General features: G+C 37.9%; 1 protein-coding gene across 2 annotated transcripts in view; it reads left to right on the top strand.

The window, feature by feature from the left end:
* Window positions 1-6,286: 6,286 nt before the first annotated feature.
* Window positions 6,287-15,305, top strand: part of SATB2 (SATB homeobox 2) — a 186,301-nt gene continuing 177,282 nt past the window's right edge. Inside the window, exons 1-3 of one of the 2 annotated variants that reach the window (XM_071747899.1) lie at window positions 6,287-6,436; window positions 7,045-7,211; window positions 8,617-8,674. The gene's annotated coding sequence lies outside the window, so the exon portion shown is untranslated. Of the gene's footprint in view, window positions 6,437-7,044; window positions 7,212-8,613; window positions 8,675-15,305 lie in introns of both variants that reach the window. The other variant, XM_071747900.1, reaches the window with a different exon arrangement.

Raw genomic sequence — 15,305 nt, 5'->3', positions numbered from 1 at the left:
TGAAATACTGAATTTTTGTCAGGGGCAGAAATGTAGTCAAGCAGCAGTGCTCCATACATCTCTAGATTCTGCCTATAACAGCCTGTTTTAATCAAAGCAACTGCTTTGAATATGTTACATAAGAAGATACTTAATTTTTTATATTCCTAAATCCCTTTTAATCCAGAAGAAACTTCTGTTTGACTAGATGATCATACCAATTTCCCACTTGCCTGATGGATCTGCCTGTTTTTTGCTTTTTTTATTTGTAGAGCTTTGCTACTTCAAGTACCATTAGTGAATTCAGATTTACTAATGGCAGGTTTACTTTTTTCTTATTTCTTGGATGCCTTTTACATTGATTTGCAGACCTGACTAGAGATTTACTGAATAAATCAGGAGTTGGGACTCCCTCCTATGATAACTTTGTCAGAAGTGTTAACCATATGGTTTTAATCCAAGTGGATACTACTTAATAATAGCATTAAAGCTGATGGAAGATGTTTGCATGAATGGTGAGACTGGCACTTCTGCCAACAGAAGGTAGCTAACTAACTCATTTGTAGGGTGCAAGTACTGCCACTGAGGTAGTATTCAGTTAGCTATGAAAAAGACACTGCTAGATCAGGTGATACTAATTTGTCAATAACTTCTTTAGGTAATGAAAATAAGTATAAAAATGCTTGCATCTTTATAGGATTGTCAGAGTGATACTTTCATAAATCCAGACATTTTTTGAAAATGCTTTTAATCTTATCTAGGCATTATTTATTTAGGTGCTCATTAGGCTGATCTTTTATCAATCTTTACACTATATCAATATAAAAACAGCTCTGTTAAAAATGAGTCAGAACTTTTATATTAAAATAAACACACGCAGGATGGTGATGTAACTGTTCCCAGATTAGTATATTTCAATTAGTCAGGTAAAATAATAAAATGGTGCAAAGCCAATTATTGAAACTAAGGTTTCTGCTTGTAGAGAACACTTTATTATGGTGACAGTATAGAACTTGTGCTTTTACTATTAATTTCATTTTGTTGAAGGACTTGAGTTTTGCAGCTCATCTTTAGGTGTTCTTTAGTCATACAAACTCAAGGTTGATTTTTAAATTCTTCTGTTTGATAGGCAAATTGAGATTTGCCTTTTGTCCTTTAAAAGGCATTGTTTGGATACGTGACAAGCACAAACATGATATCGATGAAGCAATATGTGACTGTTCAGAATCATAAAATATTAACATCCAGTGTGTAAATAAAATAAACTGTTACTGAGTTTTGCTCAGTACCAAAACCACCAGTATAAAATGTTAACTGTGTTCTAAAAAGGTTTTATTTCCCTCCAACAGTTTTTGAGTAAATTTCTTAGCATATTACAGGCCTTCTTAAAATAAGCACATTCTGAGGAGTTGTAACCTTGAAAGTATCTTTAAAACCTCTTAGCTGAGACGAGGTTGGAGGGGAAAAAAAAGTCAAGTTATTGATAGGTTTTCCAAATGTGGATTCATGTTGAATTTGTTGCTTTGACTTAAAATTCTTCTTTCTCCTTTCCCAATACTTCTGCATTATCTCACTCCTGTGATGGAATTATAATTCCTCTTTTGTGGAGAAACTCGACCTTTCCTTTAAAAAAAAAGTCGCTGAACTCATTACTTAGCAATCCAAAGCTAAGAGCACCATTTTGCAAAGCAGTAGTTTCAAATGAACTGAAATTACTTCAGCCAAAGTCAGATATTATTTCCGGGATCTTTGTCTGTTGAGAGTCTTTAATCCTTTAAAAGTCTTGGTTTCTAGGAGGAAGGTGAGGTGAGCACATGGTCTGGGTTATGAGAAACAGCTTCTTTAATAGCTTGTGGAGCCACTGTGGAAAGGCACAGAATTTTCCTTATGCTTCATACAAGAGCAGGCAGGTGTCACTCCCTGCTTTACAAGTAAATCTGCTTAGAATTGAAATTTCTTGCTCAAGACTGACATTTATCATTATTTTCTCAGCCAGCAGCTCCTGAGAAGAAAACACTGAGAGAAGAGAAGCTTCTCTAAGCATTGAAATTATTTTCCCCATGGTCATGGACAAATATGCAGAGAACTTTTGGCTGTACAACTGCTGTTGGTTTTCCTTTTATTTTGTTTTTTGATGTGAATCTGTTAATTCATAATTTCATCCTAAATGCTTTAGGGAAAATGCAGATATACTTTCTCCAAAATATATAGTAAAAAAATCTGTGCTCCAAGGCACACTACTTAGAAATCATATAGAAGGCTCTTTTTTTTTTTTAATATTAAAATGTAATCATAAGCAAACCTTTGTCCAGAACAGTTTTCATTAACTGTCATTAGAACTTTAGATAAAGGACCAGCAAGTAAAATCACTGCTCCACATTTCCACATCTGGAATATTCAATGGAAAGAGATGAGAGAAAAAGGGACAGGAAGGAAAGAAGGTGCTTCAAATGCAGCTCACTTGAAACCACTTTTCAAGTGAAATGTTGTCTTATTTTAATTCAGAAAAAATATGCAAAGTCTTGCACTTGTGGAAGGAGGCTGGCCAGCTGGAAAGCTGCTTTGCACAAAATTTGTTGCGTGTCCTGATGGACACTGAGTTGACCATGAGAAACATACTGCGTGCCAGGTTGGGCTGAAGCTCTACCTACCTGTGAGAGAAAACTCTCAGGATGCTCTTGTTCTGTTAGGAGTTCCATATCCAGACCTCACTCAGCTGCATTTGGAATAGCAATCCATCTTTAAATAGCCGGTGGTATTCACAAGTGTCTCTGTCTGCTAGTCTCACCCATTTGTGTTTTTCTGGAAAAAAAACCCTCAAAACCCTTGATTGCAAATCCAAAAGAGCCTTTACTCTTCATGAGATAGCACCAAATTTCTCTTGAAGTTTTGTTTTTGTTAAATCTAACAGTGGAAGCAATGTGACTGATAGCAGCATGAATAGACAGATTTTGGCAGGATGCTGTGCCAGAAGTAGATGCCAGAAACCCCAATGCAGCAAAAAGTTGACAGGATGGATTTTTTTCTGCCTACCTGGATCATGGGTTTCCCAAAGGTTTTGGGTTGTCTATGTTCAGTCTTGTATGGAAAATTGCTCCCAAAAATTGGGATCAATAATCCCTAGAATGTTTCATTGTGGTTGTCTCAAAAATACTAGTTGGCTGTACAGCCAGACAGGTCTGGCTTTACAGTGTCAGCAAACCCTACAGACTGTCACAATAGGAGTAGGCATGTTGTCCTACTTTAGACACTTATAATAAGCAGCTACATTCCATGGAAAGTAAAAGGATGCATCTCCAGGTGTGGATTTAGAACCAGAGATCAATTTAGGAGACAAATGAGGCAAATGGATGCCTCCTGTCAGTTTGGTCTGAAGTGCTTCTCTGAACTGCCAGCGGTTTTAATTGTATCCCTTACTGAAATGGAGAAGCCCTGATTCTATGATCTATTTTTAAAGATGTAAACTCTTAAACCCAAGTTAAATGAAGCTATTAATGCAGCTAGACTCCTCAGCCAGTTTAGTACCACCTTATTTAACCTGAGAAATGTTCAGGGAAAATAAGCAAATATGGTACCAAGCTATCTTTTTCCCTTTGAATAAAACAGGGTTTTGCATATACTTTAAAAATGCATCCTCTCAGAAACTTAAATTTTATTGAGAATGACAGGGGCTGGGTCCATTTGAAGAGAATTTATGTGAATAACTCTCTGGGAGAAGAATACATGGTTTTCTTTTGTAATCACTGCTTTTCATTTTCTAAATGTACTTTTCACTGTTGTTTTGTCTGAATAAATTCTTATTTTTACTCTTCCAGACAGAATCCTGCCACAAACATTTTTAAATCAGACATTAATAGCATAGTTCACAGTTGTTACTGCCAGTGCTCAAACACAAATACTGCATTTGTGTTCAGAGGAAAAAGCAAACATCAGATCTTAATTATGTGCATTTGTGCTTTTTTCTGTGCTTCAGCAATCTGGCATAAGGAGTTTACATCGCTGTCAGTTAACTGTAGGTCTGAAACTATCAGGATCCCCAGCTGTATGGTTTGCATTGGTGAGATTTTTGTCCCATTTTTTGCTTGTTGTTTAAGTGGCAGAATTGCCATTGACTTGAAGCTTTGGATGATTCCTTTAATGCCTAAGAAAAATACCAGGAGAGACTCTTGTTTTGAATATTTAACTAAAATTAGTCGATTTATTTGCAGGCTGTTTGCTAACAGTTTTTGGGGTGTCTTTATGGGATTCAATATGATTGGGCAGGCTGAGTATTTGAGATCAGCATCACGGAGTCCTGTCTTCAGTACTGTGACCTGAACTGTTTGAAGTATGGATTGAGTTTGATTGTCTCAACATGTCCTCTTGGTGTTTGTAGACACCTTTCTAGTGATAATCTCTCAAATTTGAAATCCTGTAGCGATCATTCAGGCTTTGGATTGTTCAGTTATGGAAAGCTGTTGTGATTCATCATTCTCTGTATCACTACAATTGCACCATGATTATTCCTTCTTTCAGTTTGTAAGGAATGGGAAGTGCTGAACTTCAGCATGAGTAAACTCATATGAAGTAATTTATTCTTTGCAAAGAAAAAAAAATTCTTTACAGAATTTATATTTAAAGAAGATAAGGGTCATAAAGAAAATTCTATTCCTTATTGTGGAGCTTGGTCAGATCTCATTTGTAGAAACAAGGATAGAATTTGGCCTATTATGAGCTGAGTGCCAGGGAGTGCTCAGAGCATGTCCAGCAAGGATTGATCAAATCACTGCTGAGAATAAAAGAAATATCAGGTAAACGTACAAAGGATTGTGTCATGCTGAGCCTTTATCAATAGTGTTGTAGAAAGTAAACTAGAAATGTTGTTACCCAAGGTTCCAAATATTTACAGATTTTACCACTGAACAAACTTCAGCAGGCTGTTTTGGGCTTTGTATAAATCCATGTGCACTTTTCTCATTTTTAAAATCTGGTCTTCTAACATAGTAGCATTTGGTTTAGATTGGTTTTGTAAACAGTTGAAATTATTTTAATATATTTAACTGAGAATATGAATCTGGTAGAACTGGCAGTGAATGGCAGAAGATTTATATTTGGTTGACTTGTCCTCCTTTTCATAAAAGTGGGGGTTAGCATTAATTCTTTCAGTTAGGTTTTTTTTATAATCTAGAGACTCCAGTTACAGAGCTGGCTGAAAGGAGTGTTACCAGCAAGATGTTTTCATTCTGTTTGTGGCTAGGAAAGTTTTGTTAAATGTGCTGTTGTGCCAAAGCCATAGAAATAGTTGCTTGTTTCTGCAGTGTGGAGTCCAGCAGACAGAATGGTAACGTCGTTTTTGAGCAACAAACATTGGTGACTTGGAGAGATAAGGGCTTATTACTTGTATTTTAAAGTTTTGGAGATAGATCAAACCAGAATCTAGTTCAAGATTCTTTCTAAAACTCAATGAGACATCAATTTATTTTTGATCTTGACTGGAGAAAAATATATACCAGTTATTACCTCTGAAAGGAATTTAGTTTAAATATATCTTCTCCAATTTTGAGTAGTGGAAAGAAGGTTAGTATTTATATATTATGTATTTATAGCTCATTTTTCCTAGCATTCTCATACAGAACTCTCAACAGGAGCACCAGGAGGCCCATCTTTGAAAAATTAGTTGTTTAGATGTTATTTTATAGTGTGGACAAGGAAGCTGATAGGAGTGGATAAAAGGGGACAAATGAAATACATGTTGTCTATTTTCAGTAAATGTCTTTGTCTGTACATGCAAAAGACTTCTATTTTTACAATACTGAAATAAAGGAACAGAAGAAATACCAAAAATTACAAGGAATTTTTGTGTACATATTGTGTGTTTGAGATTAAGAAGTAACTTGGAGAGAATGGGCATTGAGAAATGAGGTTAAACTGAACTTAAATACTAGCTGGACAAGTGGAGGCATTAACAGTCCAGGAACTCTTACCTGAGTTGGGTGGGATGTCAGCAGGATAAGTTTGGAAAAAACTAGAACCCAACCTGAGTTTTATTAATATGCAAGAACATGTAGAAGGAAAATTAAGAAGTTTTGTTCTGACAGATCTGTTTTTTTAATGATTATAGGTATTGGAGCCAGCTTGCATTTAATGAGGTGCAGTGTGACTATGGACATTCAGGACTTAGCTACACAAAGAGAAACAGCAAGTGCTATCCAAGGCAGCAGTACAAGTGGTGTGAAGGATCTGTGGATGATCTCTTTTCCTCACAATGTGAAAACTGAACTAATTTGTGGTGTGGAAAGCTTTAAAAATAGGATGACAATACACTGACCTCACCTGAAGACTGAGTATATTTAATACTATGTTCTTGAGACTATGTGTATGGCTGTCACTCAGCAGAGGCTTGCTTTAAAGACTCAGCCAACAACAAGGGGAAGGAAGACTGCTGGGATGGCACTACCTGGGATCACTCCTGAGGACTGTAAGCATTGTCTGCATGAATGAAAGGCTTTGGATAATTTTGGAAAAGGGGAGGCAATTTCTATATTTTATGAGATGAATATATGCATAATCATATAACTTAAATGTATGTATTTTAAATCTCTGCCTTGAAAAGCTTTGCTTTTCACCATGTATTGGTGAAGTATATGAATGTAAGTAATTTTAACCTGTGTTTGGGGATGCACAAGAGCCTGGAGGAGATCCACAGAGGTCAAAGGTGGCAATATAATGACAACATCTGAATTTGACATGGGCCTTTATTTGCTGTTGCAGCAAATTGTTTGCCACATTGCACTGAGAGCAGTGCTTTATCATTGTGGAAGAAATAGTGTTAAGGAGCAAGAGGAATGCCACGTGCTGCTTACTTCTAACCCTCTGGCCTGTAAGGGTAATTGCAGCTAGCCTGAAAAGTTTTTTTAAAGAGGCAGCAGTGGAAGAAGCAAAATATATTTCCAGCTTAACCAGCTTGTTTTAACTCTGAATGGTAGTGAGAAAAATTGGTTATAATCAATCTTGTGTTAAAACACTCTTTTTATTTTTACTCAGTTTAATCGTTATCTGCTGAATCCTCTTTCTTTTCTTCTGTAGATGTTTAAATCTCATCCATGCATCATGCACTGTGATGGAAGTGGTCACTGTAGACCTGGTTCTGACCTTGTCTAAAGCAGAATTCAGTTGAATTGCACTCCTGTAGCAATGTCAATCTGGAGGAAGGTGCACTTATTCGCCCTCTCCTTCTTCCATCCTGTTTGCAGGTAAGATTTGTTAAAAGCATCTGAGAAACACTAGAATTTACGTGGTGTTTTTTGGGAGGGTTGAGGCCTCAATTAGTCATACCTTACAGAACAGTACTGCTAGCAGGGGTCTTTGAGTTGGTCTTTGGTACAATACATTGCATGCTTCTGGTAAGTGAAGGGCTGAACAGGTAGGGAAAAGAGCCTTATAGACCAGAAACTTTGTATAACAGAATTTTTATTAAATCATTTTCCCCGATTATTCTTAACGGAAAATGTCTTTAAAATTTCCAGTAACAAGGGTTTTTCAAAAAAGACATACTCCTCTACCATTACAATGAATGGTTTCTAGTGTTTTACTGAAAACTGAAGGCCATCCCACTCCATGGATGTGGGGTTTCATGTCAAATTCCAGGTTCTTGGAATAAACACTTAGCATTGGAGAAGCTCAACAAGGACTCATTTTTTCTTTACCTTTAGCTTCTGCTTATGTTTTGTCACCTGTGTTTCCTTTCCATTTACCTGTCATTGTGTTCCATGTGTTCCAATTGACTTCAAAGCCTCCTCTGTGCAAATGAATTTTGGCCCAGACCTTGGTTTATTTTAAAGTATGTTGGATTTGACTGAGATAATCAAAATTAGGGTCTGCTCCTTTTCGGTTTTTTCTCATTCGTTTTTTTTTTTTTTTCCCAGAACTAAGTAATGCTGAGTTCTTACCAGGTTGTGTAGGAACTGGAGTAGCATATGAAACAAAGTAAACTGCAAATACAAATACAAAACCATTGCTTGCTTTGTCAGTTGCTTTATAGGCCTATGTGAAAACCTAATTACTTTCAGCTTCACGTTTTGCAAGTCCAGAAAATGCAGTGGTCATTATTCCGGAGTCTGGGCATTGAAGGCACTGCTGTCTTTTTCATCGCCACATGAGAGGGCGGCAGCTGGCTGGGGCCGAGAGAGCAGCGGAGGCTCAGCGTTATCCCTTTTGCTGTCACCATGCCACCTGGTGGCAAAATGCGGAAGGCTGCAGCCTGCGAAAATCAAGGGAAAACCTCTTCTGCTTCCCCTGACCACAGTAGACCAAATCCTACCTGTTTCGGAACAAATCTAGGCTCTGTCTCAAAGTGAATCACTTTATTTAAAATACCACAAGAATTTTCAGAGCGCTCCAAAGAAGTTAAGCGTTCAGCTTAAAAGAAGAAAAATAAGCTTTCCTAGTGCCTTTTCTCAGAGATATCAGCTGCCAATGGTTTTGTGCTCTTTGCTTCAGAGGCTTGAGCCTGCATTCACTGAAGTGAAAGTTATGTTGATTTATGGTTTTGTGCATGCTGTTTATTTTAGAAGTAAATATAAAATTTACTTCCATCTAACAACTTCAATGTTGTGTTTTAAACTGGTCACACTGAATCATTTATTTTTTTTCAAGCAGCTACCACCCTAGCAGCTGAAAGACACTGAAACAGTTTCTCTGCATTGAAACAGATATGGTGAGTTTGCAAAGTTCTTTTTTGTAATGGCAGCCACTGTAATTCAGAGATTCTCATAGCTGCTTCCAGATTACTTTTAAAATGCAGCCTTCTGTTCATCTTCAGTTCTTTAGTGAAGGCACTAGTGAATCAGTGCCTTCAAAGTTCATGAATAAAAACTACTACAGAGACAGGAATTCTTTAAGTCTAGGACAAGTTATGAAATTTCTTAAAAATGAAATGTTTGCAATGTGGTGTTCTTTTGCCTTTTTTCCTGAGATCTATTATTACGTTATTATGAGTTTATATAATTTGTAGCTGTTATTTAACCAGGGAAATAAGCTATAGTCTCAAATTTTAGTTAGCTATTTGGTGTACTACTACATGACTAATGCAAGCCTTGTACCTTCCCAAAGGATGCCATTACAGAGGCAGTTGTACGGTTTTACTGACTACCAGTAGTAAATATATGCTTCTCTGATGCAATTTAGAAATAAAGCATGATACAGCTTTTCTGTGTTTTCATAAGTAAGATGGTATTCTTTGAAACCTGTACTCTAATGAAATATGTGGTGTAATACAAGTTGAACTTTTGGTTTTATGTGAATGTATAAATATGAAGCATATGGGTATACATACATTCAAACTCACTGAGAACTATTACTTCATCATCTTCTCAGAAATGCTGCCTTAATGCTGTTTTGCTGTTGGTTCTGTTATGATGCTTAATTTTTAATGAAATTAAATGTAGCTTTTCCTTTGTTCTTGGACTATTTCACATTGAATTCTTCAAGGAACTGGGTGAGGGCAGCATTAGGCTTGCATTAGTGTTATTTTTCAGATCATGCACATTTTACAGTCACTGATGGCTTAAAGCCCATGCCAGTTTAAATCAAGTAGCCATTTAAATTATAGACCCGAGAGCTTTTCAATGGTTAATGTTTGGCTTCAGAATAAGGTGGTACTGGTATAATTTCAGATGAGTTATTGTATGGAACACAGTGAACTGCTGGTGGTGTAGGCTTCACTGGGGTAACCTTGGCAGTGGGGCTGATGGGACTCATGCCAGTTAATCAGCCTGAGTATATGAATTGGAATCCCCAGTTGTGCACTGAAGCCCAGGCATTGGCTTGGTGTAATTATTGTGTCAGAGCTATCAGATAACTGGACAACAATCATCAGAGAGACAGGTTTCCTATTTACAGCAGTGACTGCCAGAAGGGCATTCATTCCTCCTAAGTGAACAGGCAACCTGTGAATGTGTTGCTTTTGTGTAAGCAAGGCTACAGTGGCTCCTCAAAGTACTTAAAAACATCATCAGCTCGCAAACTAACTTCGTATTTCCACAAACTGCTTAAGCTGACAGGAAGCAGTGCTGCTGCTCAGAGGTAATTATTCTCTCATTCCAACCAACTGGTCATTCCACCCATTTCACTCTCTTCCTCTGTTCCAACTCTGCTGTTGATGCATGTGGTAAGTCAGTTCAGAGTGAGCCATCTTTTAAATCCAGGGTACTGGCTGATCCTGGTATAAAAGATGCCCTCCCTCCCAGTTCCATATCCCTAAATTCAGTTTTATGTGCCTCAGTATGATGCAGATGTAAGATAAAATTCACATTACAGAAGATAATATTCTTAAATGTGTTAGTACAGTGCATTAATGACCACTTCTCTTTAAATTTTAGTCTTCAGGGTATTAGTTTTACTAGTGTGAGAGAACTGCTAGAACTACTCTGTAAAACTGCTTTGCAAGTTGCTATAGCAGTTAAATCAGAGTTCTGCAGTGTTCCTTTCTTGAGTCTTAATTCAGTTGTTTGATTTTTTGAAATAAGCCAATATTTCACATTTTATCCTCGCTTTTCTAGCTAGCTAGAGAAGAAATCCAAATCATTGAATTTTTGTGCTTTGCCTTAACTATGCTAAAATATATCAACTCTTTTAATTTACCCACAGTTTGTAAATTGCTCCTGTATATTGCAGACAGCAAAGGACAAGGACAGTTATTTCAAAACATCTCTAACAATCTGGGGATCTGTTCTTGAGTTTTAAACAATGCCCTCCCCCTCCATGCCTTCATTTGGCAACACTTCTAAGCTGTATTTCTAATTAAAAATAATTATTGATGGGTCTTTGCCCCCCTGTCTGTTTTGCTATTGATCCTTACAATTATGAACTTAGGCAGCACTTGGTAAGGAAGCTCTGCTTAAACCCTTCACTTACTGTAGCTTTTCCCAGAGGCCACAAATTGGCACACAATAAAAGAGAACTTCTCTCCTGGGGTGTTTCAAAACTGAGAAGGACTGAGGGAGGGAGAAGAGTGATAACTGCCACGTGGCAGAGGGGGAGCTGAAACACTGAGGACTGTATTCAGTATTTCTGCTGTAGTGATGGAAATGGAGAAAGGCTTTCCCAGCTCAAGCTGCCATCTATCCTGGGTCATTGTCCCCTTGTTCATGGAAACATGGAGTCTCATGCTGATGTGGAGTCATTGGGATATGAATAAGACACAAGCTATGCCAACTGAGCACAGCTCAGAGATAGGAGAGAGAGAGAGTGGGAATTGGACTTGTTCTTCTATGGAAAAATCCACAGGAAACTCAAGAAGCTTCAGAAAGCTATTCTGGTTGGGGAAAAAACCTAGGAATTCTGAAGTTTCCCACAGAAAGGGGGCTTCTAGAAAAATGTTCTTGAAGAAACGTAATTTGTTTTTCTGTTGTTACTAAAATGGAGCAGACAGCTGTCTTCAGCTCCTGGGAGGCAGCTTGTGAAATCTCATTACTACCTAGACAGGTTCCCATAGTAAAACTGTGACTGTGAAGATGCCATTCTTGCCAGGTGAGCTGGCAAGAGGGTGGCCATTGTTAACAGCAGAACTTTGAATGTGCAATAATGTGTCATGGAAATGGTTTTTGAGTCGGTATTTTCCACTAATAATGCATTCAATGTGAAAATTTCCAGGTAGAATTAATTTCCAGTTGTGATTAGAACATCTTGTAAAGGCTATTTAAGAAGTTTGTGTCAAGGAGCCTTGCCAAATTGACAAGACTAATTCCAAACTGCTTGAGATGGGTAAATGTCTATTTCCTTCCAGATTAGTAAGGTAATTAGTAATAATTTTTGTTAGAATATGTATGTGTTTAATAGAAAACCTTCTCAATTGTGTGTGGTAGGAAAATATTAGGGGATTTTCTTTGTATTTATTCATATTAGGTTCCATTTAGCACCTACTTATGAAGGGTCTATAAAACCTGAATGAGTTACTCAATTTCTAATTACAGGTTTCATGTTGTGTGACGAAATAGGTAGGGAAAGATGTTACCTTTTAATCTTAACCTATTAATATAATTAGCTATTTTTAATCTTTTTGTGTATTGTTACTTTTCTGTAGTTAATGTGATTTTTGCCTGTAAAAGTTACCTGCCATAGGGACTTGTAGTGTCTTTTCTAGAGGCTTACAGTACAGATGCTGGGTGTTGTAAATACCACAGTGATAGAAAAAGAAATAAGCAAGGAAGAATTTCAAGAGAACCATATGTACATTTCTCTAGCAAGAATCAGATGTATAGAATAGGTCCTGTTTTTATTGATAGCATTCAGGAAAGAAATGGGCTCCAGCTGGGAACATGCAACTTGTGATCTCAACAAGACATGTCTGGAAATCTCTGCCTACAGCCATCTGTTCTTCTTTACTATTTTTCTAGCATTAGCAGTTAATGGTGACCAGGTCAAACGAGTGGCAATTCAACCACTGAAACTTCAAGAATAAAAGCTGCTCTTCATCCAAACGAGGGAATTTTCCCATGGCAAAGCCAGAGAGAGGAATCCTTTTCCAAAATATGGGAAGTGGCAGCCAGCAGCTCCAAAATACTACTTGCAGCACATTACCTCTCCTTTTGCCATGAATCTCTGAAGTGCCTGTTCCTGACTTCCTCCTAAGGGAGGCTCAAGAGCTACCCCACCTCTGTGAGGCATAGTGAGTATCTCAATCCCTGCTGTGGCAGGCCTCCAGGCAGGAGGTGGAAGGCACACTGCTCTCTAAATGTGGAATACCCTGTTGGAGGGAACTAGAATATCTAGTTACAGATGGCTGAGTTCTAGCCCTTCCCAAAATAACAGTCTTTTAATTAAATATTCACCACTAAGCAGAGGAAAAGTTCTTTGCCTAAACTTTGGTTTTGAAAGGTTCTTAGCTGAGGAACCCAGATAATGTTTTGCATCTGAGCTGTTGTACTTGTAGAACATACTGTATGTGTACATCTTTGTACATACATACACATGCATACACACAACGACAAATTGTATGTGTGTACTTAGGAATCTTCCCATTCTGTTTTCCCAGGCTTTTTCTGGGAAGGAGTGGGAACTGGGTAGGATTGTGAGACCAGTGACTTGGAGGAGCCATCTGTTGGCTCTGATCCATTTTGTAAGCACTTTTGTATTGTTGCTGTGCCAAATGTGAAACATGTGTTAAGAAAGTGACACTGTCAGATTGCAGCTGATGCTGTAGTACAAAGCTGATGGAGCTGAAGTGTTCTATAATGGCTGAAGATCTCATCTTGTGGGCTGAGAAGGGTTCAATGTCATGCCAAATACTTGGGTTATTCACTCACAAAGTTTTTGTGCAGAGAAGCTCCAAGAAATGTCTCAAGTGTAATCTTAGGTACTAACTTTTAAGTTACTAAGAGTGATCCAGGACCACTTATGTGTTTACGTAATTTAATTGTATTCAAATTATGTAGTTTATTGGGGGAGTTGGATATAATGTGCTACTCCTCAGCGTTGCACAGAGTTCATTAACAGTGCCTTGGAAGTGGCAATGAACTCTTAATCACTTCCATGAATTCCTTCCATTGGCAGAGCAGAGATAAAAAAAAAAACAGAAAATGCAAAAAAATGCATACTAATAGAATATTGGTCCTTTCAGGGGCAAGTGCAAGTCCTGCTTTCCAGAACAAGAGAGTTGTGAAAAACAGGAAGCAGCTTCCTTGTGTAGAGCTACACAGATGCTCTTTCAGCTGCCACCTCACAAAGCTTGTTCTTTCCTTCAGATCATGAAGTTAGTGTTTGTTGAGAATACACTTGACTTGAAGGCTCTAGTCCTCCTCCTGTGCTTTGCTTGTCCCATGCCTTTATTTGCAACTCCATCTGCACGAGTCAGATTTCTGACCCGTTTTTCAACTTCCTCAATGTGATGCCAATGTGAAGAACCTTTACAGTTTCATGGTGTGAGGGCTGCAGCCTTGACTTCAGTACTGTTGTGCTTCCCCCACGGTGGCAATGGATTTTTGCAGAAGTTTCTCAGTAAGGGTGTGACAGTGGAGTGGGAGATAGGGTCTCTTTGAGGGGTTCATCTTGACTTACGTTAATTTGCAGTGCACTTTTATATATTAGAAGCCAAAGGTTTGCTGTAGGAAGAAGCCTGCTTGGGTCTTTTGTGATTTGAGGCCTGACCCAAAGCCACTTAGACTGGAGAAGTAACATTCCTGTTGTCTGCAGTAGGCTTTGGCTCAGACACTTGAGTGTCTTGGAGGGTAAGGAACCTGATGGAAATTCTTATTGTGGAACATCTGGTTTTAATGGTTTCTTAAATCTTGGTCCTTCCTTTGTGCTACTGTAACTGATTTAAGTTGTGCTTTTCAATACACATACTTATAGCATAATTTTTCCATCTGGAAGCTTAACATCAAGGCAGTCTTGCATTCTTCCATGTACAACAACCAGAAATATTAAGCATTTTTAAGTCTCTTCTTGCATTATTGCACACTTCAGTAACAAGACTGAGGTAATTGTTGCAAGCTAAGTATCTTCTGGGATTTGTATTCAGTGTTAGAATAATTAAGTAGAATTGAATTACTGACAGAAATCTCTTTAAACTCTATATCAACGGTATGATATTAATTACAAGAAAAAACCCTGACTGTTTACTTGAAGAAAAGCTTTGTCTTTGAGATTTCTTTTATTCTTTTTTTTGGGAAAAAATCCAACCCACAACACTATAATGCTGCATGTAGCCGAAGATATGACTGAGTGGTGTGAACATCATGTGCATAAGTCTTCCATGGGACTATTTGGGTGTAGAAAATCAAATAGATCACTTCTGTTTGCAGACTTGGAGGCTAGTCTTTTGGACATCTGATTCTTTAGGTAATTGGTTGTTCTTTGTCAATTAGGCAAGCCTGAAGCCCTTTAGACATGGATGTGTCACTGGCTCTAATGTGAATGTCATTTCACAGTGAGTGTAATTTAGTTTTTGCAAACTGCAATGTGGCTACTCTTAACATTAGTTTAGTTTGATATCCATAACTATAACTTGGTGTACTTGCTAGAGTTTGCTGCCAGCCCAGTGGTAAACACCCTCACCATCAAAGCTGCTGAAGAGACCATCTCCAAATGTATCTCCACAAAACAGGTTTGCTCAGAAAGATCTATGCTTTTGAGACAAAGTTAACCTGGCTGACCTGGACTGGAACCAGGGGCATTTCCATGCTAGCTCTGCTTTTCTTTAAACTCTGAAAAGTGATGGATGCTGTAGGGTTTACAATTTGTTTGATAAAGGGGAATTTTTAGATGGGGGAACCACTGTAGAAACCTATTTGCATTGTGTGATGGGATACAGCACACTGGACACCAGGCATTGGCCTCTAGTAATGACT

This window comes from Heliangelus exortis, chromosome 6 (assembly GCF_036169615.1).
Source record: "Heliangelus exortis chromosome 6, bHelExo1.hap1, whole genome shotgun sequence".
NCBI classification, from domain to species: domain Eukaryota; kingdom Metazoa; phylum Chordata; class Aves; order Apodiformes; family Trochilidae; genus Heliangelus; species Heliangelus exortis.
The sequence above is the reverse complement of the archived record's forward strand: the minus strand, read 5'-3'. Positions and strand labels throughout refer to the sequence as shown.